The sequence below is a fragment of the Macaca nemestrina genome, chromosome 15 (assembly GCF_043159975.1).
Source record: "Macaca nemestrina isolate mMacNem1 chromosome 15, mMacNem.hap1, whole genome shotgun sequence".
NCBI lineage: Eukaryota > Metazoa > Chordata > Mammalia > Primates > Cercopithecidae > Macaca > Macaca nemestrina.
Genome location: NC_092139.1, coordinates 114207886 through 114229863, shown reverse-complemented (window position 1 = coordinate 114229863; position 21978 = coordinate 114207886). Strand labels below are relative to the sequence as shown.

General features: G+C 51.2%; 1 protein-coding gene and 1 pseudogene across 5 annotated transcripts in view; both read left to right on the top strand.

Annotated features, from left to right (window-relative positions):
* Positions 1-21978, top strand: part of LOC105489797 (cadherin EGF LAG seven-pass G-type receptor 1) — a 203970-nt gene that overhangs the window by 51697 nt on the left and 130295 nt on the right. The window lies entirely within an intron of this gene.
* Positions 15640-16062, top strand: LOC139358965 (protein FAM136A pseudogene; annotated as a pseudogene).

Genomic DNA, 21978 nt, shown 5'->3' with positions numbered 1-21978 from the left:
AGTCCACAGCAGTGGCCTGAGTGTTAAGTGTTGCTGAAGTCCACAGCAGTGGCCTGAGTGTTAAGTGTTGCTGAAGTCCACAGCAGTGGCCTGAGTGTTAAGTGTTGATGAAGTCCACAGCAGTGGCCTGAGTGTTAAGTGTTGATGAAGTCTACAGGAGTATACAGTCATGTGCTAGGCCTTCACATTCACTCACCACTCACCCACTTACCCAGGGCAACTTCCAGTCCTGAAAGCTTCATTCCTGGCAAGTACCTATACAGGTGTACTGTTTTTAATTTTATACCATGTTCTCACTGTGCCTTTTCTATATTTAGATATGTTTAGATATACAAATATTTACCATTGTGTTACAGTTGCTTGCAGTACTCAGTACAGTAACATGCTGTACAGGTGTGTAGCCTAGAAGCAGTCGGTTATACCACAGCCTAGGTGTGTAGTGGGCTGTACCAGCTGGGTCTAAGCCTGGAAGCCGTTGGTTATACCACAGCCTAGGTGTGTAGTGGGCTGTACCAGCAGGGTCTAAACCTAGAAGCAATTGGTTATACCACAGCCTAGGTGTGTAGTGGGCTGTACCAGCTGGTTCTAAACCTAGAAGCAATCGGTTATACCACAGCCTAGGTGTGTAGTGGGCTGTACCAGCTGGGTCTAACCCTAGAAGCAGTTGGTTATACCACAGCCTAGGTGTGTAGTAGGCTGTACCAGCTGGGTCTAACCCTAGAAGCAGTTGGTTATACCACAGCCTAGGTATGTAGTGGGCTGTACCAGCAGGGTCTAAACCTAGAAGCAATCGGTTATAACACAGCCTAGGTATGTAGTGGGCTGTACCAGCAGGGTCTAAACCTAGAAGCAATCGGTTATACCACAGCCTAGGTGTGTAGTGGGCTGTACCAGCAGAGTCTAAACCTAGAAGCAATCGGTTATACCACAGCCTAGGTATGTAGTGGGCTGTACCAGCAGGGTCTAAACCTAGAAGGAATCGGTTATACCACAGCCTAGGTGTGTAGTGGGCTGTACCAGCAGGGTCTAAACCTAGAAGCAATCGGTTATACCACAGCCTAGGTGTGTAGTGGGCTGTACCAGCAGGGTCTAAACCTAGAAGCAATCGGTTATACCACAGCCTAGGTGTGTAGTGGGCTGTACCAGCAGGGTCTAAACCTAGAAGCAATCGGTTATACCACAGCCTGGGTATGTAGTGGGCTGTACCAGCAGGGTCTAAACCTAGAAGCAATCGGTTATACCACAGCCTAGGTGTGTAGTGGGCTGTACCAGCTAGGTCTAGCTGGGTTGTCTAAGGACACTCTGTGATGCTCACCCAATGGTGAAGTCATCTAACAACGCATTTCTCAGAATGTTTTCCCCAGTCTTTAAGTGATGCATGATTGTACTATTTTTAAAAATGTGTTTCTGTGTGCTGGCAATAAATGAAAAGTGAAATATATAACCTACAATAGTATAAAGAGATAACATACCCAAGAATAAATCTAATGAAAGATGAGCAGAACACCATAAAATGTTACTCAGAGAGATTCAGGGCTGGGCACAGTGGCTCATGTCTGTAATCCCAGTACTTTGGGAGGCTGAGGCTGGTGGACCACTTGAGGTCAGTAGTTCAAGACCAGCCTGGCCAACATGGTGAAACCTCCGTCTCTACTAAAAATACAAAAATTAGCCAGGTGTGGTGGTGCGTGCCTGTAATCCTGGCTACTATGGAAGCTGAGGCATGAGAGTTGCTTGAGCCTGGGAGGCAGAGGTTACAGTGAGCCTAGATCATACCACTGCATTCCAGCCTGGGCGACGTAATGAAACTACATCTCAAAAAAATAAAATAAATTAAGAAGGACTTAAATAAATGGAGGGCTTAACCATGTTTATGGATTAGAAGACTCAATGTTATAAAGATATCATTTCTCCCCAGACTGGTCTGTAGATTCAGTGCAGTACTAATCAAATTGGTATGGAATAATTTAGAGGAAGTTGAAAAAAATTGGCAATCTGATTCTAAAATTTATCTGTAAATAAAATTGGCTGAGAATAGCCAAGGCCATTTTGAGGAAGAGCCGAGGTAGGAGGACTTGGTTGGCTGGATGTCAAGACTTGTTATAGAGCCGCTGTAATTAGGAGAGTGTGTCATTAAGAGTGGCCAAGGACAGCCAGATAGGCCAGCGGAATGGAAGAGAGAGCCCAGAAAACAGGTTCAACATATTTAACAGTGTAGCCAGTCAAGTCACAAGGAATGAAGAAATCATAGAGCTGAATTGTCCTCCAGGAGGGTAGATTCTGTGTCTGCCTTTTTTTCTGAATCTATTTCATTCTTAATATTCTTTTTTGACCTGTTTTCCAGTTTACTAGCTTTCTTAGCTGGGTACAATCTCATCTGTTGAGTTTTTCTTTTTGATTATTGTGTTATTTGGTTCTAGATGGACTCTGACCTGCCATGCTCTTTTCTGTGGTTATCTGGTTGCTAATTGTACTAGTCTGTTCTCAGACATACCTGAGACTGGGTAATTTATAAAGAAAAATGATTTCATTGCCTCACAGTTCCACATGGCTGAGGAGGCCTCATAATCATGGTGAAAAGCAAAGGAGGAGCAAAGTCACGTCTTACATGGTGGCAGGCACGAGAGAGCTTGTGCAGGGGAACTCCTCTATGAAAAGGTCAGATCTCATGAGACTTCTTCACTATCATGAGAATGGCACAGCAAACACCTGCCCCCATAATTCAGTTACCTCGCACTGGGTCCCTGCCACGACACATGGGAATCATGGGAGCTACAATTCAAGAAGAGATTTCGGTGGGGACACAGTCAAACCATATCACTAATGAAATTTTAATCTTTTTTTCTTTTTTTTTTTTGAGACGGAGTCTCGTTCTGTCCCCCAGGTTGGAGTGCAGTGGCACGATGTTGGCTCACTGAAACCTCTGCCTCCCAGGTTCAAGCGATTCTCCTACCTCAGCCACCCAGGTAGCTGGGATTACAGGTGCCCGCCCCCACACCCAGCTAATTTTTGTGTTTTTAGTAGAGACGGGGTTTCACCATGTTTGACAGGCTGGTCTTGGACTCCTGATCTCAGGTGATCCACCTGCCTCAGCCTCCCAAAGTGCTGGGATTATAGGCGTGAGCCACCCCAGGCCAAAATTTTCAATCTTGTCTTTTATTTGTCTGAACATGGTGAGAGCAGCAGTTCTCTGTGTTTTTATAATGTCATTGTTTTTATAACTCCTCTGTGGTTTCCTGTTCTTGCAGTGTCTGTTGATTTTCATTCAGGTTGTCTTGTTGACTTGTATGCCTGGTTATTTTATGTGCTGGACAACATTGCGTTATCATAATAGTAGGAGGAACATGGGGCCTAGGATGCTGTTGTCTTCCTCTAGAGAGATTTGTGTTGGGTTCTGTCGGGTCAGAGTTACTAGCTATCTGAGGTCACCATCATCTATCAGGAATTGACTGCTTGACCAGCAGTGGCTAGCAAATATCAGATCCAGCATGAGCTGTGGTCAGGGGTGCATCAATGCCTGGTCCTTGGTGGGTGCCCCTCCTGTGGGTGAGCCAGGGACATGGAAGTTCTCTGTGTACTGCTGCTCCTCACCCCTTCTCACAAGAATGTGCTGTTTCTTAGCTGGTGGATGTAACCGTCATTGATCACGTTGCTTCCATGGGAAATGTGATCTGAGTTGCAGAACTTTACAACGTGTTTGTGAATGGGAGCTTCCTGCAGGCTTGTTCTGGGGACGTGGATGCAGAATATTTGCTGAGTTACACGTATTGTTAGCCTGTTAGCCAATGAAATAGCCTGTGGGCCTAGGAACTTTCCAGCCAAATAGGATCTTTTCTCTTCCTAACATACTTAGAAGAGATTTGCTAGGAGTGTTAGAGCCTGTGTCACTGTGTAGAATCAGAAAACAGAAATAGACTCACTGTGATGCCATCCATGACTTCCCCCCCTTTTTTTAGAGACAGGAGGTCACTCTGTCACCCAGGCTGAAGTGCAATGACGTGAGCATGGTTCACTGCAGCCTCGACTTCCAGTGCTCAAGTGATCCTCCCACCTCAGCCTTCCGAGTAGCTAGGACTACAGGTGTGCGCCACCATGCCTGGCTCATTAAACTTTTTTTATTTATTCTACTGTTTCACCATGTTGGCCAGGCTTGTCTCGAACTCCTGACCTCAGGTGATCTGCCCTCCTTGGCCTCCCAAAGTGTTAGGATTGCAGGCGTGAGCCACCGTGCCCAGCTGGGTCACTGCTCCTTTCTACGGGGGCTCAGTGGCGCCTCCTTGACCCATGGAGCCCTGCACCCAATGGGTGAGGGCCCTGAACGGTGTTCGCTTGTGGTTCCTGCGGACACCTGGGCACCTAGATGTCAGAGATCACCTCCCCGCCCATTTGTCACCGTCCCTGAACAGGCTCTGGGGACCAATAAACTTCTAGCAGAGCAGCCACCAGGACCTCACACTCCCTGTGGGCGAGAGAGAAACTCACAGAAAAGAGGTGAGGACAGTGCTTCACAGGCCCCCACTGGCTTCAAGCAGGGTTTGGCTTACTCTAGCCGTTTTTGTTTTTATTTTTTGAGTCAGGGTCTTTTTCTGCTGCCCAGGCTGGAGTCCAGTGGTGCCATCACGGCTCACTGCAGCCTCCAACTCCTGGGCTCAACTGGTCTTCCTGCCTCAGCCTCCCAAGTAGCTGGGACCACAAGTGTGAGCCAGCATGCCTGGCTAATTTTTTAACTTTTATTTTTTGTAGAGATAGGATCTGGCTATGTTGCCCAGGCTTATCTGGAATTCCCAGCCTCAAGCGATCTTCCCATCTCGGTTTCCCAAAGCACTGGGATTATAGACACGTGCTTGGCTTAGTCTGTTCTTACATACTTTTTATCTCCCAGAGAAACATTAAATGTTTTCCATGCTCTTTTTGTCTACCTTCTAATATTTCATCCTGTTACCTAGAGCCTGTTTTATTTTTTGAGACGGAGAGTCACTGTCACCCAGGCTGGAGTACAGTGGCGTGATCTTGGCTCATTGCAACCTCCACCTTCCTCCTGGGTTTCGGCTGGGCATGGTGGATCTTGCCTCAAGTGATTCTCCTGCCTCAGCCTCCCAAGTAGCTGGGATTACTTACACGCCCAGCTAATTTTTGTTATTTTTAGTAGAGACGGGGTTTCACCATGTTGGCCAGGCTAGTCTTGAACTCCTGACTTCAGGTGATCTGCCTGCCTCAGCCTCCCAAAGTGCTGGGTTTACAGGTAGGAGCCACTGCACCCGGCTCCAAGAGCCTGTTTCTAATCTGGAAGAATAGATATCCAGGTGAGAATAATAAAAGTTACCAGTTTTTAAAATGAAGGGGTACATTTTTATGGAAAAGAAAAAGGAGATAATTTTTGTCCCTGGTTGAAATTAGGCCAGAAAGACTTTGTGCTGGGAATTAAAGCAGGACTGTGTATCAGTGTGCCCCATGTTGCTAGTGTACATAGATAAGAAACACATAACTGAGACCATTGAAGGCTGACATGTTTTGAAGGAGAATTTTACAGTGAGACGTGGAACTTGCGTTTTGAAATGAGACTAGCCTGCGAACGTGGAGATCTTCTGTCTGGTAGCATCTGGCATGTTGGCCGGCTCCATCCCTGGAGGAATGACTGAGCCTGCAGACCTGCTGGAGCCTGGGAAGCAGCCCCGAGGGAACGTCCTGCTTCTGCTGTTGCAGGTCACAGCACCCTGACCGTTGCCTTCTCGTGACAGTTGGTTCCTTGTGTGTCTTAGCTCAGCCTCACCCAGCCTTTTGCTGGGCACACGTGAGGTACTGGTAAAACAGACGTCACTTACCTGAAAATATTAAAAAGAATAGAGAGGTGGGGCATGGTGGCTCACGCCTATAATCCCCGCACTTCGGGAGGCTGAGACAGGTGGATCACCCGAGGTCAGGAGTTCGAGACCAGCCTGGCCAACATGGTGAAACCCCATCTCTACCAAAAATAGAAAAATTAGCCGGGCGTGGTGGCGCATGCCTATAATCCCAGCTACTTGGGAGGCTGAGGCAGGAGAATTGCTTGAACTCGGGAGGTGGACATTGCAGTGAGCCGAGATTGCGCCACTGCACTCCAGCCTGGGTGACAGAGTGAGACCCTGTCAAAAAAAAAAAAAATAGAGACTTTAAATGTATGTTTCCTTTCTGCTAGTTCACAAGAAAAACTTTTAAAAAGTTAGTTTCTGGCTGGATTTCTTTAGTACAGTGGCACTCAGATGGGGCTGCTTTTCCCCCTAGGAGACATGTGGCCTTGTCTGTAGATGTTTTGGTTGTCACAGTATGGAGGGCGGAGCTACTGGTGTCTGGTAGGTGGAGGTGGGGGGGGATGCTGCTCCATGCTCCGGTGTGCACGGGACAGCCCCACACAGCAGAGAATGATCCCATACGCCATGTCCAAGGGTCCGGGGTGGAGAAGCTGCCTCCGGAGACCTGGCGAGCATGGATGTTGCGGGGCCCTCCCTGCGCGGGCGTCTCCTGACTCCCGAGGTGCTGAACTTGTAGGGGAACACAATCCCCTGCCTGTGGGTGCAGAGGCAGCCCTCAGGTGGCCTTGGGCAAGTCGCTGGACCTCCGGATCCTCTGAGGCCTGGAAAATGACACCTGGCCATTGGGACTGCCTGGAGGATCAGAGTGCAGCACTTGCAGCAGCCCCAGGCCAGCTGGGTGCCTGATGGTGGGTGCGGTTGTCCACAAGAGTGGCAAAACCAGAAACTCACTCTGTGCCTCGGGACGGGTCACTGTGGTGGCTGCAGGAGTTGGTTTTGTAGATTTTTCCGGGATTTTTAAGTGTCTCTCCACACCCAGCACCTTCCTGGGTCTGCAGCTTTGGCGCTCGCAGCCATGCCTGAGGGATACTCTGCGATGCTCACTCTGCTTAGAACATTTCCCTCCCAGGTCCTGCTTGAAAAGTGGGTTTTGGTCATCTCATCCCAACACTTTGGGAGGCCGAGGTGGATGGAAGGTCAGGAGTTTGAGACCAGCCTGACCAACGTGGTAAAATTCCGTCTCTACTAAAAATACAAAAATTAGCCGGACGAGATGGTGGGCGCCTGTAGTCCCAACTACTCAGGAGGCTGAGGGAGGAGAATTGGTGAACTCAGGAGGCGAAAGTTGGAGTGAGCCAAGATTGCGCCAGTGCACTCCAGCCTCGGTGACAGAGCGAGACTGTCTCAGAAATAAAAATAAAATAAAATAAAATAAAATAAAATAAAATAAAACCTCTCCAGGTGACCCTGGGGAATCCCTCTCTTGGCTCCTGTCTCCTGAGATGGAAATTAGAGGGCAGGACCCTGTGTATCTGAGTGTGTCTTGTGGCTGGAGGAGACCAGGACCCACGCACTCCAGGTCGATGTGCCATGTCAACATGTGTGCACTTTGCCCTTGGGAACGTTGGTTCTCAGAAGGCGGCTCGCTGGGTCTGTGTGTAGCCCTGTGGGGTGGCCACGGCAGGTGTTCCCACTGCGGGGTGGATGCTGAGATGGCCAGAAGGATGCTTTCTCACTAACCAGGCTGGGCAGCACATCCGGACCTGGTAGTTTACTGTCCTTGGAACCTGGAGGCCACAGAGTGCAGGAAAGATGGCCTTTTTTTTTTTTTTTTTTTTTTTTTTTTTTTTTTTTTTGAGACGGAGTCTCGCTCTGTCACCCAGGCTGGAGTGCAGTGGCTGGATCTCAGTTCACTGCAAGCTCCACCTCCCAGGTTCACGCCATTCTCCTGCCTCAGCCTCCCGAGTAGCTGGGACTACAGGCGCCCGCCACCTCGCCCGGCTAGTGTTTTGTATTTTTTTTAGTAGAGATGGGGTTTCACCATGTTAGCCAGGATGGTCTGAATCTCCTGACCTCGTGATCTGTCCGTCTTGGCCTTCCAAAGTGCTGGGATCACAGGCTTGAGCCACCGCGCCCGGCCTGGGCTTTTTTTTTTGGGAAGGAGTCTTGATCTGTCGCCAGGCTGGTGGTGATGGGTTAATAGTCAAAAGCACCCTCGTCAGAGAGCATGGCATCCACCTGCCCCGCTGAGCCAGGGGGAAGGTGCCCCAGGACAGTGACCGGCTGGCAGTTTTGGTTGTGATGAGGAATTGGGGATGAGGGCAGTTGGTTGGCTTAGCATTCCAAGCAGAGGAAGAGCACTTCCCTATCCCCAAGCCGGGTTCCAAACGGGAAATAATCATGCATTTGGAAGAGCTGAATTGCAGTTATTCTCTAGGTTAGTCTGGGTGACCAGCAGGAAGGTGGCCCTGCCCTGCCGTGGGGTGTGGGTGCGTCTGGGGGTCTGAGCTGACACGTCCCTTCCTGCCACAGTGACCCCAACTGCTGCATGCTCAAAAGGGCAGGGCTGTGGCACCGGTGTGGTCACTGCTATGCAGTAGAAACTGCTGCTTCTGGGGACTTTCCGCTGTGGCGCCAGGGGTGCATTTGTTCTTTTTGTGTCCCTCAGCCAGGCCTGTGTGACTTCTCTGTGGCCTGTGCCGGGTCCTGCCTTGATGTGGGTTCAAGCCGTGTTCCCGCTGAACCGTCCCACTGAGCTCACCAGCATGCATGCCTAGGTACAAGCTTCATGGCACTATGGTGGCCTTCTGTGCCGCACTTGCTGGCTGTAGGCGAATAGGACAGCTGCGGGCTTAGGAGCAGGAAGGGCTCAGCTCCTTAGCGGGACTCTCATCCCCCAAGACCATCCCCCTGTCCCCAAGAGGGCAGGGCTTCCCGTGTAGCACTGGCTCCGGGGACTATCCAGGGGGCACCTGTACCTCCCACTGTCATGAGTTTCAGTGAGACAATAGGATGGATGCCAGCCTTGAGAAGGTGCTGACCACAGCTGCTTCCTGCTGTCACCCCACTGCTGTCCACCTGCAGAGACCTCCCCTGAAACTGAGGTACAGGGCAGGCCTCTCCCCGTGCCTCCATTGGCACTTGACACCCCTCCCCCATGCCCCCATCAGCTGGTCCTGTCAGCACCCCGGACATCCCTCCCCACACCCCCATCAGCTGGGTGCCCTTCCCATATACCCCCAGTAACTAGACACCCCTCCCCCACCAGCTGGACACCCCTCCCATATATACCCCCATTAGCTGGACACCTGTCCCCACACCCCCATCAGCGGGACGCCCCTCCCCGACAACCTCATCAGCTGGATACCCCTCCCCCACAATCCCCAGTAGAACCCTGCACTCTCCTCTTCCCATCCCCTTCAGAGCCTTGGATACCTTTCCCTCTACTCCTGTCAGTATCCTGGACTCCCCCCCCCGGACACCCCCCACCTGCACCCTGGACTCCCCTCCCCCGCACCCCCCACCTGCACCCTGGATCCCCTCCCCTGCACCCCCCACCTGGACTCCCCTCCCCCGCACCCCCCACCTGCACCCTGGACTCCCCTCCCCGCACCCCCCACCTGCACCCTGGATCCCCTCCCCTGCACCCCCCACCTGGACTCCCCTCCCCCGCACCCCCCACCTGCACCCTGGACTCCCCTCCCCGCACCCCCCACCTGCACCCTGGATCCCCTCCCCTGCACCCCCCACCTGCACCCTGGACTCCCCTCCCCCGCACCCCCCACCTGCACCCTGGACTCCCCTCCCCTGCACCCCCCACCTGGACTCCCCTCCCCTGCACCCTCCACCTAGACTCCCCTCCCCCGCACCCCCCACCTGCACCCTGGACTCCCCTCCCCTGCACCCCCCACCTGGACTCCCCTCCCCTGCACCCTCCACCTGGACTCCCCTCCCCCGCACCCCCCACCTGCACCCTGGACTCCCCTCCCCTGCACCCCCACCTGGACTCCCCTCCCCTGCACCCCCCACCTGGACTCCCCTCCCCCGCACCCCCCACCTGGACTCCCCTCCCCCGCACCCTCCACCTGCACCCTGGATCCCCTCCCCCGCACCCTCCACCTGCACCCTGGACTCCCCTCCCCCGCACCCCCCACCTGCACCCTGGACTCCCCTCCCCTGCACCCCCCACCTGCACCCTGGACTCCCCTCCCCTGCACCCCCCACCTGCACCCTGGACTCCCCTCCCCCGCACCCCCCCACCTGGACTCCCCTCCCCCGCACCCCCCACCTGGACTCCCCTCCCCCATGGGGCTTACCATGCTAATTGGCCCCATTTGTCTTTTCCACCAGGCCAAGGACACCTTGAGGGCAGCACTGTGGTTTTTCCCTCTTGGCATCCCTAGATCTCAGCCTTGCACACACAGGGCCCACAAACGTTTGTTGAATTAATGAGTGATGGCAATTTTAATTAGAGTTTCTTTGAGTTTAGGTTGCAGATTAGAATCTTTAAAAAGATATTATACCAAATAATTTTTGACTATGAATGAATTTCAAACATCGTCAGCTGCAGTAATTAGTGTGAGAACTGAAATCCTCTTTCAGGACCCTTGGGGTCCTCTAAGAGGGAAATCCAGTTTGTTACTTGTAAGTCATCTCTTAATCATGTAATAGCAGGATATGTGATATTAGCGTCAGCTCTTCCATCTGTCCAGACCTGAGCCAAAGACGCCATGGGAAGAATTTGGAGCTGTGGTTCTTGAGACCTTGGGTATGTGGAAGTGGGCGTGGGAGTGGGAGTGAGGGCAGGAAGTGGAGGTGGGCAGGGGGCGGGACCAGACACACAGTAGGTGCTCAGTAAACTTGTAATGAGTGGGGAACAGGGGCCAGAACAGAAACTGTTGGAGAGAGGTGGGGGAATATGGGCCTGGAGGCATCTCAGAAGACATTCTGTGTGAATATGTCCTGATGCATGACTTTATTTTTATTTTTTTGTTTTGAGATGGAGTCGTGCTGTGTCGCCCAGGCTGGAGTGCAGTGGCACGATCTTTGCTCACTGCAGCCTCCACCTACCGGGTTCAAGGATGCTAACACACACACTTTCTCCTGCTGCAGCCTCCCGAGTAGCTGGGATTACAGGTGTGTGCCACCATGCCTGGCTAATTTTTGTATTTTTAGTAGAGAGGGGGTTTCACTATGTTGGCAGGCTGGTCTCAAACTCCTGACCTCAGGTGATCCACCTGCCTTGGCCTCCCAAAGTGCTGGGATTACAGGCATGAGCCCCTGCGTCCAGCCTTTATTTTTTTGAGACAGGGTCTCAGTCTGTTGCCCAGGCCGGAGTACAGGGGCATGATCTTGGCTCACTGCAGCCTCTGCCTTCCGGACTCAAACAATTCTCATGCCTCAGTCTCCCGAGTAGCTGGGATTACAGGCACCCACCACCATGCCTGGCTAATTTTTGTATTTTTAGTAGAGATGGGGTTTCACCATGTTGACCAAGCTGGTCTCGAATTCCTGGCCTCAAGTGATCCGTCTGCCTCACCTCCCAAAGTGCTGGGATTCCCGGCATGAGCCACCGCACCCAGCCTTGATGCATACCTGAAAGGTTAGAGCATGTTAAGAGTAGATTAGTTTGGACCATGACACGTGTCACTGTCATAGACAAACGACACAAGCAAGACATGCTGACCAAAACTGGTTCACGTTTGCAGAACAGGTTCTCTTTCTCCCTCTGCGGGCTCTGATGGTTCCAGGGCACCCATTTCCCCAGACTGTGGGAGGCGCTCTGCAGAACCTGAGCGTCAACGGTCCCCGCCACACAAGCTCCACAGGGCGCAGACAGCGTGTGTGTGGATGGAGAGGTGCATGGAGCCTGCTGGCCACCTGTCTTGGAGATGAGCTCTTTGCTCCTCGGCAATTTGGTGATGCTCAGGCATGGGATGTGTGATGAGCAGGGAGGTGTCAGCCAGCCAGATTTTATTTTCAGCTTTACTTGCAATGTGCACCTCTCTCCCAGCTCCTCCATAATGAGCCAGACAGAATCTGCCTGGTGGCCCCGTGTGCAGCCTGGCGGCCCTGCGTGCAGCCTCCCGGCACATGGGCCTCCTTCCGTCCAAGTGGAGCTTTGAGTCTTTGCTTGAATCTTCTTACTCACTGGCTTCAGAATAGGCATCCGACTCATTAGCTTCAGGGAGAAGGAGTTGGGCGGGGGCCACTCACAAAGGCCTGGGAAGAGGAACCAGAGCCAGGGTCAGGATGGAGGGCTTGTCTTCCAGCAGAACCCATGTGAGGTGAGAGTGAGTTTTTATTCCAGTCTTTGAATACTGGAAATGAATCTCACCATCTGGAGGTGGCAGGGGAGAGGGGCCTGAAAGAAGTAAATTAAAATACTCAACTACAGAAAAACATCGGAGAAAAAAATCAAGACAAAAGCAAGGATGCTAACACACACACTTTCTCTGTTGGCTAAAACAGCGTTTTCACAGGGAGGCCTGCGTCGTCTTTCTCTCAGGTTTCTTCCACGAGAGCCTCTAGTTAATCATCTAAAACCACCCTTTTAATGTCATGCTGAATCAGTCTCTTGAAATTTAGGACTGGAATTTTCTCAGCAAATATTTAACTAGAAAAACGAAATCCCGGCTTTTCTGTTCTCAGCAGTTTCGATGCAAGTTGCAAATTAAGAGACGTCTGGGCCAATATTTGATCTTTTCCCCCAAAGAAAATGATTTGCTTGCCATTCACTACATTGGAGGGAGGGATCCCCGGAAGTAACAAGGATGGTCTCCTTGCTCTTGGAGGGGGACTTTGGTAGTGTTTGGAGACCTCAGGCAGCAGCCAGACCTCCCCAGCACCTGGGCGGGATCCCTGTGAGCGCTGACTTCAGCAACTCTGATGGCCACGGGGTCTCTGGGGCAGAAGCCCCATGCCCAGCCAAAACAGGTGCTGCAGTGAGTGGGCCAGGTAGCCCTCATGGTATATGAGCACAGCTGTCCCTTGCTAGGCTGTCCCGGGCTGCCCCCAGTTCTAACTTGAGGCCCTAACCCCACGAGGGGTCAGTGGCTTAATATAGCCCCTCCATGGTGTTTGCACTTCAAAAGAGGTCTCTGTGAAATTATTCTGGAAGGGATTTCAGGGCCCCTGAGTGGGGATACATTTCAGGGCTAGGAGGAGTGGCTCCTCCAAGTTCCTGGCAGATGCTGCACCCTGCATTTCTGGGGAGGGCTGGGCCTGAGGCAGCTGCCGCCAGGGGCTGGGCTGGGCTGGGCTGGTGGAAGGTGGGACTCTGTCTCCTGCAGGACCCTCCCAGTGGTCTTGCTTGGGACTGAACAGCTGGGGCTGGTGGGCCCTGTGGATGCCACGTTTACTGGTGCCCAGTTCAGACCTTGGACCTGTCCCCACCGTTGTAACGGCTTTCCCCAGCGGCTCCCCTTCTCTTGCCCTGTACCCCTGGATTTCTGGGCGGAAGGCCTGGGGCGTTCCTCCCTACAGGTGAGTCTGAGAGCCAGGGAGGAGTGTGGGAGTGCGTGGGAGCCTGGGAATGTTCTGTGCTCAGTGAAATTGACAGTTGTGCTCCTTTACCTGGAGGCAAGGGATATGGCATCTGAGCCTGTTGGTGCCAGTGCCTTTGTTGTTACACCTTTGCTCTTAAATAGGTACAAATTATTGGTATTAGAGAGCCTTGCAGCTCCATATCCTCATTAAGCCTCTGCAGTTAATAATTATTTTTCTCTTTGAAAGTATTGTTGTGAAAGAGCTGAGTAGACACGTGGAGACTGCAGGCCTCACTCTACCTTGGCAGGAATATGGCGACCTGCACCCCGAACAGACAGCTGTGTGTCCTGGGCACAGTTCCTGAGCCTCTCTGGGACCCACGTCTCTTGTCACTGGGGTAGCAGAATCTGCTCTGCCTCCCTGGGTAGTTGGAGAGGCAATAGCAGATACTGAGAGCAAAGACTTACGTAGCTCTTGCAATCCTCAGTGGTCTCCAGGAGGCAGGAAATCCAGTTACCTGGTTTTAATGATGAGGAAACCAAAGCACATAGAGGTTAAGTGACTTGCCCAAGGTCACAGAGGAAGTGGGTGGCAGAGTGGGATTGTCAGGGAAAGCACCTTGAACGGAAAACCTGTGGGCTGCCACTGTACTCCAGCCTGGGTGACAGAGCGAGACTCCATCTCAAAAAAAAAAAAAAAAAAGTCAGGAAGAGCATGTTTCCATAAAGAGGGTGTGCTCAACTGTGAGGACCACACCCTAGACACCCAGTGAGGCAGGTCTCATAGTTTGTGGCTTATGTTAATGTCTCATCATTAATTTTTTAATAAGGTTCTTTTTAAAGTCCTTGTTTTTAATGTAATCAAAATCATAGTTTTTTTCCTTTATGATAGTGTTTTGTATATCATGTTTAAGAATTGCTTACCTATATCAAGATCATAAACATGATTTTGAATGATCTTTGCTAAAATAGGCTTTGCCTTTCCTGTGTAAGTCCTTAGTTCACCTGGAATTGATGTTTGTGCTTGGCGTGAGGTAGGGATCTAGTTTCACTTTGTCTGCCATGTAGACAGCTAAGTGGCTTGGGACCATGTGTGGGAATGCTTCTCTTTCTCGGTTGCCAACTCTGTGTGTGTGTGTGGACCTGTTTCTGGGCTCCATCTTCTGTCCGTTGGTCTGTTGGTCTGCTCCATGCCAGCACTCCTTTGTCTATATGTTATAAGTCCTGACATCAGATAGAGCTTGTTCCCCTCCCCTGTTCTCCAGGGATGCCTTGGCTATTCTTGACCTATTGGTCTTCTGTAGAGATTAGAGAATCATCTTGTGAGTTCCCTGTGAAGGACCCTGTAGATAATTTTTTTTTTTTTTTTTTTTGAGATGGGGTCTTGTTCTGTCACCCAGGCTGGAGTGCAGTGGCGCAAGCTCAGCTCACTGCAACCTCTGCCCCCTGGGTTCAAGTGATTCTCGTGCCTCAGCCTTTTAAGTAGCTGAGTTTACAGGCGTGTGCAATCCCGCTCTGCCACCCACTTCCTCTGTGACCTTGGGCAAGTCACTTAACCTCTATGTGCTTTGGTTTCCTCATCAGTAAAACTGGGTGATTGGATTTCCTGCCTCCTGGAGTCCCCTGAGGATTGCAAGAGCTATGTAAGTCTTTGTTCTCATTATCTGCTATTGCCTCTCCAACTACCCAGGGAGGCAGAGCAGATTCTGCTGTAGCTCATGGCCCTTCCTCTATCTTCAGGGCCAGCAGCATAGAATCCCCTGACTTCCTCTGTCCCCATAAGCTCTTTCTTCCACTCTTCCTCCCTTCTCTGCTTTTAAGGATCCTGTGGCCACACTGGGCCCACCCAGATCCTCCAGGATATTCTCTTGGGTTAAGGTCACTGGTGAGCCACCGTACCCCTGTGCCATGTGGCATAACACCGTACCCCTGGGGATTGAGACATGGACCTCTTCTCGGGAGGTGAGGGGGAGACATTATTTTGTCTACCACACGTGGCCATGGCCAAGATTTATAAAAGTCAGCTGGGTGCAGTAGCTCATGTCTATAATCCCAACACTTTGGGAGGCCGAGGCTAGTGGATCACCTGAGCTCAGGAGTTTGAGACCAGCCTGTTCAACATGGCGAAACCCCATCTCTACTGAAAATACAAAAATTAGCCAGGCGTGATAGCACATGCCTGTAATCCCAGCTACTTGAGAAGCTGAGGTAGGAGAATCACTTGAACCCAGGAGGCGGAGGCTGCAGTGAGTTGAGATCATGCTACTGCACTCCAGCCTAGGCAAGAGTGAGACTCCGTCTCAAAAAAAAAAAAAAAAAAAAATTTATAAAAGTCCAAATAACTGGGGCAGCATGGGGTTGCCATGGTGGAGCTGCAGCAGCTGCAGGTGCAGGAGGCAGTGGACTCCGTGGTGAAGAGTCCGGAGGGAGAGAACATATGGAAGATGCAGGGTCTCATGTTCCAGTGCAGCACCAGCTGTTATGAGGACAGTCAGGCCTCCATGCAGCAGGTGCACCAGTGCAGTAAGTGCTGCCATGTGCCCCTGGCTCAAGCCCAGGCTTTGGTCACCAGTGAGTTGGAGAAGTTCCAGGACCGCCTGGCCCGGTGCACCATGCATTGCAACGACCAAGCCAAAGATTCAATAGATGCAGGAGTAAGAAGCTTCAGGTGAAGCAGCAGCTGGACCGTTGTGTGACCAAGTGTGTGGATGACCACATGCACCTCATCCCAACTACGACCGAGAAGATGAAGGAGGCTCTCTCATCCATTGGGAAATAAAAGTTTTTGCCAGTGGCCATCGGGGCCGAGGACAAGAATATATTTTTTATAAGGAATTGGGAATTTTAGTCTTTTTTTTTTTTTTTTTTTTTAGACATGCTCTTGCTCTTTTGCCCAGGCTGGAGTGCAATGGTGTGATCTCAGCTCACTGCAACCTCCGCCTCCCAGTTTCAAGCTGTTCTTCTGCCTCAGCCTTCTGAGTGGCTGGGACTGCAGGCGTGCATCACCATGCCCAACTAATTTTTGTATTTTTAGTGGAGACAGGGTTTCACCATGTTGGTCAGGCTGGTCTCAAACTCCTGACCTCGTGATCCACCTGCCTCGGCCTCCCAAAGTGCTGGGATTACAGGCATGAGCCACTGGACCTGGCCGGAATTTTAGTCTTTTAAGCAAAGTTTATGAATGAAGAAATGAAGGATGGCCATAAGTGTAAGGCTTATGTCACTTGCTTCTGGACACTGGTTCTTTTATGTTTTAGTCCTAAAAAATGAAATGGAAAAAAGTGGTACTAAATTGGGTCAGAGATATTACAGGAGAGTTTTAGAGCTTATATTTCCTGGGCCAGTGCTTGTCCTGGCAGTAAGGATCTCCCCTGTAACAAGCCAGAGCCCTCCAAGGTACCGGACTCTTCTTACTACACAGGTACCAACAGGCTGCCAGGTTAGAGTTGGTGGAGTTTGAGGAGAGATATTTCCTCTTCGTTGCCAACATCCTGTTTACCAGGAGTGTCTCCACATCATTTTCCATAAGCTGTGAAACAAAATCCATGAGGTCATTCACTTAGAAGGAAAAAAAGTTTTCTGTGTCTTTGTTTTCCTGATTTTGTGTAATTTATACAAGGTCATACAAGTTGATTTTAAGATGTGGAATTGGGAGGGAGACTCGTTTGGATACGAACTTTGAAAGGTTCCGGCCGGGGGTGGTGGCTCACGCTTATAATCCCAGCACTTTGGGAGGCCAAGGTGGGCAAATCACGAAGTCAGGAGATCGGGACCATCCTGGCTAACACAGCAAAACCCCGTTTCTATTAAAAATACAAAAAGAAATTAGCCAGGCGTGGTGGCGGGCGCCTGTAGTCCCAGCTACTCGGGAGCCTGAGGCAGGAGAATGGCGTGAACTGGGAGGCGGAGCTTGCAGTGAGCCGAGATGGCGCCACTGCACTCTAGCCTGGGCGACAGAGTGAGACTCCATTAAAGAAAAAAAAAAAAAAAAAAAGAAGTTTGAAAGGTTCCTTGTGGATCCCCATTTCTGGTCATCAGGATGTGGATGTACATTTCTTAAAATTATGACGTCTGCATCTTTCAGCCTGGAGACCATACAAAAACATGAGAGGCGATGACACACTAATTATGGGAAGCAGGATTACTGGCTGATGGGCCCTGAGGCTGTATGTAGCAAAATGACAGGACAATCTTTGCAGTAACACTTTGCCCATGAAGAGAAGGGGGTTTTGATTGTGATATATACTAGTATATAGGAGTGAACAGTAAAAGAGGAGCATTTGGCGACTTGATTATAACAGAGTTATGAAGTACTGGATTTGGAAAAACCTGGTTTTTATAGAACAGATGGAATGAAGACCTAAACCTAGCATTGCCTACTTAGCCCTCTGAATTAACAGAGTCCAGTCGAGACAAACCCCTGGCAACAGGAAGTTCAAGGGAGAAAAAGGAAGCGACTTGGGCTAGGATGAGCTGACTCCCTGAGAGCAAAGGAGAGGCAGCCCCCGTTACCAAATGCCATTTCTGCCTGGGGCTTTCGTAGCTTGCAGTGTTCCTGCCCCGGCATGGCACTTTACTGTTTTGATAGCAACCTCATTGTATTTTCACCAGCTTATTACTTGAAATGATAAGACAACCTGTCCATTTGCTGCTTCCCGGCTGTGATATATTTTCCTAGTGGTTTGGCTTTAAAAATAAATAAGGTTTAATTTTCTACGCCTCCCCTCCCCCTCAAAAAAAGTCTAGATAACCACAAAAAGTCTCAGCTCACTATCCGTGGCCCCTGGAACCCGGCATCTCCTGCCCAGTTGTGGTCTCCGGCTCCGTGATGACCTCGCGGGGGACATGGCTGCAGTGCCGGTTCAGCCACCACGGGAAGCTTTTTCCCAAAGACGAGGCGTCTGCTTGAGGCACATGTGGAGTGGCAGGGGCCAGGGCAGGGCCCAGACAGTTTCCCCCTGGCAGCCGCTGCCGCCTTTTTGCACAGGAGGGCCTTCGGACTCAGGGATAGGAGCGGCTTGACGCCAAAAAAACAAAAAAACCAAAACAAGCTTGTTGGTCACTCAGCATCTCCCCACGGGAGTTCCTGGCACTCCCCAACAAGGGGTTCCTGAACAAGGGTTCAGACATTTGGATTCCTGTTCAGCAAACAAATGCCTTCAGATTGTTCTGTGAGGACTTGAAGCAAAGCAGAGACAATGGAAGGTCCCTGATAAACTCCGGGTGTTTGATCCCTGTCCCTAGAGATGAGTCAGCATTGCAGAGGCACTGCTGACAAGCATGGGGGTCGGTACAGACCTGAGTCCAGCAGGTCATGTTGGAGAGAGAGAAGCTCCCAGGATTCAGCAAAACTCTGGGAGCATCTGTCGGCAGATGCTGCACCAGCCGCAGGTGTGAGCGTGCGGGAGTCCGGGCAGCGAGAGGAGGAAGATGGAGAGAATGGCACAGGGACACGCAGACGGGGGCCGAGGGTCACCTGCTGCTCTGGCCACTGAGGTGGCTGGATGAGGAGTGTAGCTGGGTGCTGGATGGCACTTTTAGACCTGGAGCCTGGAATGTTCCAGACTGGCCCTGGTCGTTCCTGACTCCCTGGGCCTACGGTGAGCAGTGGCTGAAAAACCTGAGAGCTCTGAGCAGGACCTGCTGCAGGGCTGGGTTGGGCTGGTTGCTGTGTCTGCTAAAACATCTCATCTTCAGCTGGGCGCAGTGGCTCACACCTATAATCCCAGCGCTTTGGGAGGCCGAGGTGGGTGGATCACAAGGTCAGGAGTTCAAGACCAGCCTGGCTCTACCAAAAATACAAAACAAAACAACAACAAAAAAATTAGCTGGGCATGGTGGCTGGCGCCTGTAATCCCAGTTACTAGGAAGGCTAAGGCAGGAGAATCGCTTGAACCTGGGAGGCGGAGGTTGCAGTGAGCCGAGATTGCGCCACTGCACTCCAGCCTGGGTTACAGTGCGAGACTCCATCTCAAAAAAAAAAAAAAAAGTTCTCATCTTTATTGTCCACAGCTCTCTTCGGCTGGCAGTGGCTCGTGGACACATCGGGCCCGGGAACATATGGTTGTCCCCTGGCAGGTGCTCAGGGCCGTACTGTCGTGCTGGAAGGCATCATTCAGCTCAGAACCAGGCGCCCACTTGTTCTTTTAAATTTGCTTTGTCGTTTAATCTTTGCCTCGGGGAACTTGGCCCATTTTTCCAGGACGGCGACAGAGAGGTGACTTTCTGGTTCTGGCAGGGAAGAGCGAGGCTGGAACGGCTCCCCATTGGCCCAACCCGTGTCGCTCTCGGGGCCCAGCTGGCAGGGGAATGCCCCAGACAGCACTTTTGGGAGGCACAAAGGCCCGAGTGGTCTGGCATAGCCGGGTGCTGAGCCAAGGAGCCTTGAGCTCTGTGCTTCCTGGGCTCCTGGTACCTGCTGAGAGTCTCAGGCCGGAAGCGGTCCAGAGGTTTGGATCATCATTTCCGAGGGCGGGGTTGTCAGCTGGTGCGCTGCTGCCCTGGCAGACGTTGTCTGGAGACGTGTGTGGTCGTCACAGCCTGGGGTGGGGGTGCTGCTGACATCCAGTGGGTGGAGGCCAGGGATGCTGCCCAGCATCCTCCCAGCGGCTGGCACCCCACAGAGAGTTTTCCAGCCCCCACAAGAGTCAACAGTGCTGCCATGGGGAACCTGCCCTGCAAGCCGAAGCCCGGGGGTTCCTCCTTTTCTTATCTTAAAGCAGGCTTGGCCAGGCACCATGGCTCAGGGCTGTAATCCCAGTACTTTGGGAGGTAGAGGCAGGTGGATCATGAGGCCAGGAGATCAAGACCATCCTGTCCAACATGGTGAAACCCCATCTCTACTCTAAAATACAAAAAATCAGCCTGGTGTGGTGGCACACACCTGTAGCCCCAGCTACTCGGGAGGCTGAGGCAGGGGAATCGTTTGAACTTGGGAAGTGGAGGTTGCAGTGAGCCGATTGTGCCACCACGCTCCAGCCTGGTGACAGAGCAAGACTCCGTCTCAAGAAAAAAAGCCAAAAAAACCAAAAAAACCAAAACAGGCTTGTTGGTCACTCAGTGTCTCCCCACGGGAGGTCCTGGCACTCCCCAACAAGGGGTTTCTTGTGGTCAGACGTTTGGATTCCTGTTCAGCAAACGAATGCCTTCAGATTGTTCTGTGAGGACTTGAAGCAAAGCAGAGACAACGGAAGGTCCCTGATCAAACTCCGGGTGTTTGATCCCTGTCGAAGTCCCGGCTGGTGCCTTCGCTGCGGCTCGTGGGCCTCTGTGGGCTTCTCCCATGATATTTAGCTCATGGTGTAAACAGATGGCAACTTTGGCTCTACCCAAGCCATACTCAGCATCTTTAAGGTGGGGGAGTTGGTGTCTCCAGGGTTGGAAAGTGGCTTCCTGCTCTTAGGAGGAGAAGCGGTTCCGCGTCTTAGAACGTCTGTTCATTTCTGACTTCATTGACAGCTTGGTTTGAAGGAAATTGTTCTTGAAATACCCTTTAGAATTGCTTTCTCCTTTTGGACAACCTCACGCCAAAATGAGACAAAGTTTTACTAAGAATCAATTCTTAACTCTTTTTTCCTTTTAAAAAAATTGAGGTGAAACTCACATAAGATAAAATTAACCACTTTATTTATTTATTTATTTATTTATTTATTTAGAGACGGAGTCTTGCTCTGTCACCCAGGCTGGAGTGCAGTGGCGCGATCTTGGCTCACTGCAAGCTCTGCCTCCCAGGTTCACGCCATTCTCCTGCCTCAGCCTCCCGAGTAGCTGGGACTACAGGCGCCCACCACCATGCACGGCTCATTTTTTATATTTTTAGTAGAGACGGGGTTTCACCATGTTAGCCAGGATGGTCTCGATGTCCTGACCTCGTGATCCGCCAGCCTCAGCCTCCCAAAGTGCTGGGATTCCAGGCGTGAGCCACCGCCCCAGCCAGAATTAACCACTTTAAAATGAACACTTCAGTGGCATTTATTACATTCATGATGTTGTGCAACCTCTCCCTCTGTGCAGTTCTAGAACATTCTCATCACCTGAGAAAGCCCCATACCCAGTAAGCTTAATCACTTCCGGTCCATCTTGCCCCTTGCTCTTGGCAACCAGCATGGCTTCTGCCTCTGTGGATTCTGAGTGTTTCCTATCAATGAAACCATGATTATGTGGACTTTTGTGTCTGGCTTCTTTCACTTGGCAGAAGGTGTGTGAGTTTCATGCACGTTGTAGCCTGGTCAGTACTTCCTCTCTCTTTTTTTTTTTGTTTGAGATGGATCTTACTCTGTTGCCCAGGCTGGAGTGAAGTGGCATCATCTCAGTTTACTGCAACCTCTGCCTCCCGGGTTCAAGCGATTCTCCCACCCCAGCCTCCTGAGTAGCTGGGGCCACAGGTGTGCACCACCATGTCCGGCTAATTTTTTGTGTTTTGGTAGAGATGGGGTTTCACCATGTTGCCCAGGCTGGTCTCGAACTCCTGAGCTCAGCAATCAGCCCACCTTGGTCTCTCAAAGTGCTGGGATTGCAGGCATAAGCCATCACGCCCAGCCTACTTCCTCTTTATGGCTGAATAGTATTCCATTGTATTATTGGAAGATACTGGGTTTGTCCATTCATACATTAGTGGATGTTTGGGTTTCCACTTTGGGTTATTGTGAATCATGCTGTGGTGAGCATTTATGTACAAGTTGTGTGGATGTATGTTTTCAATT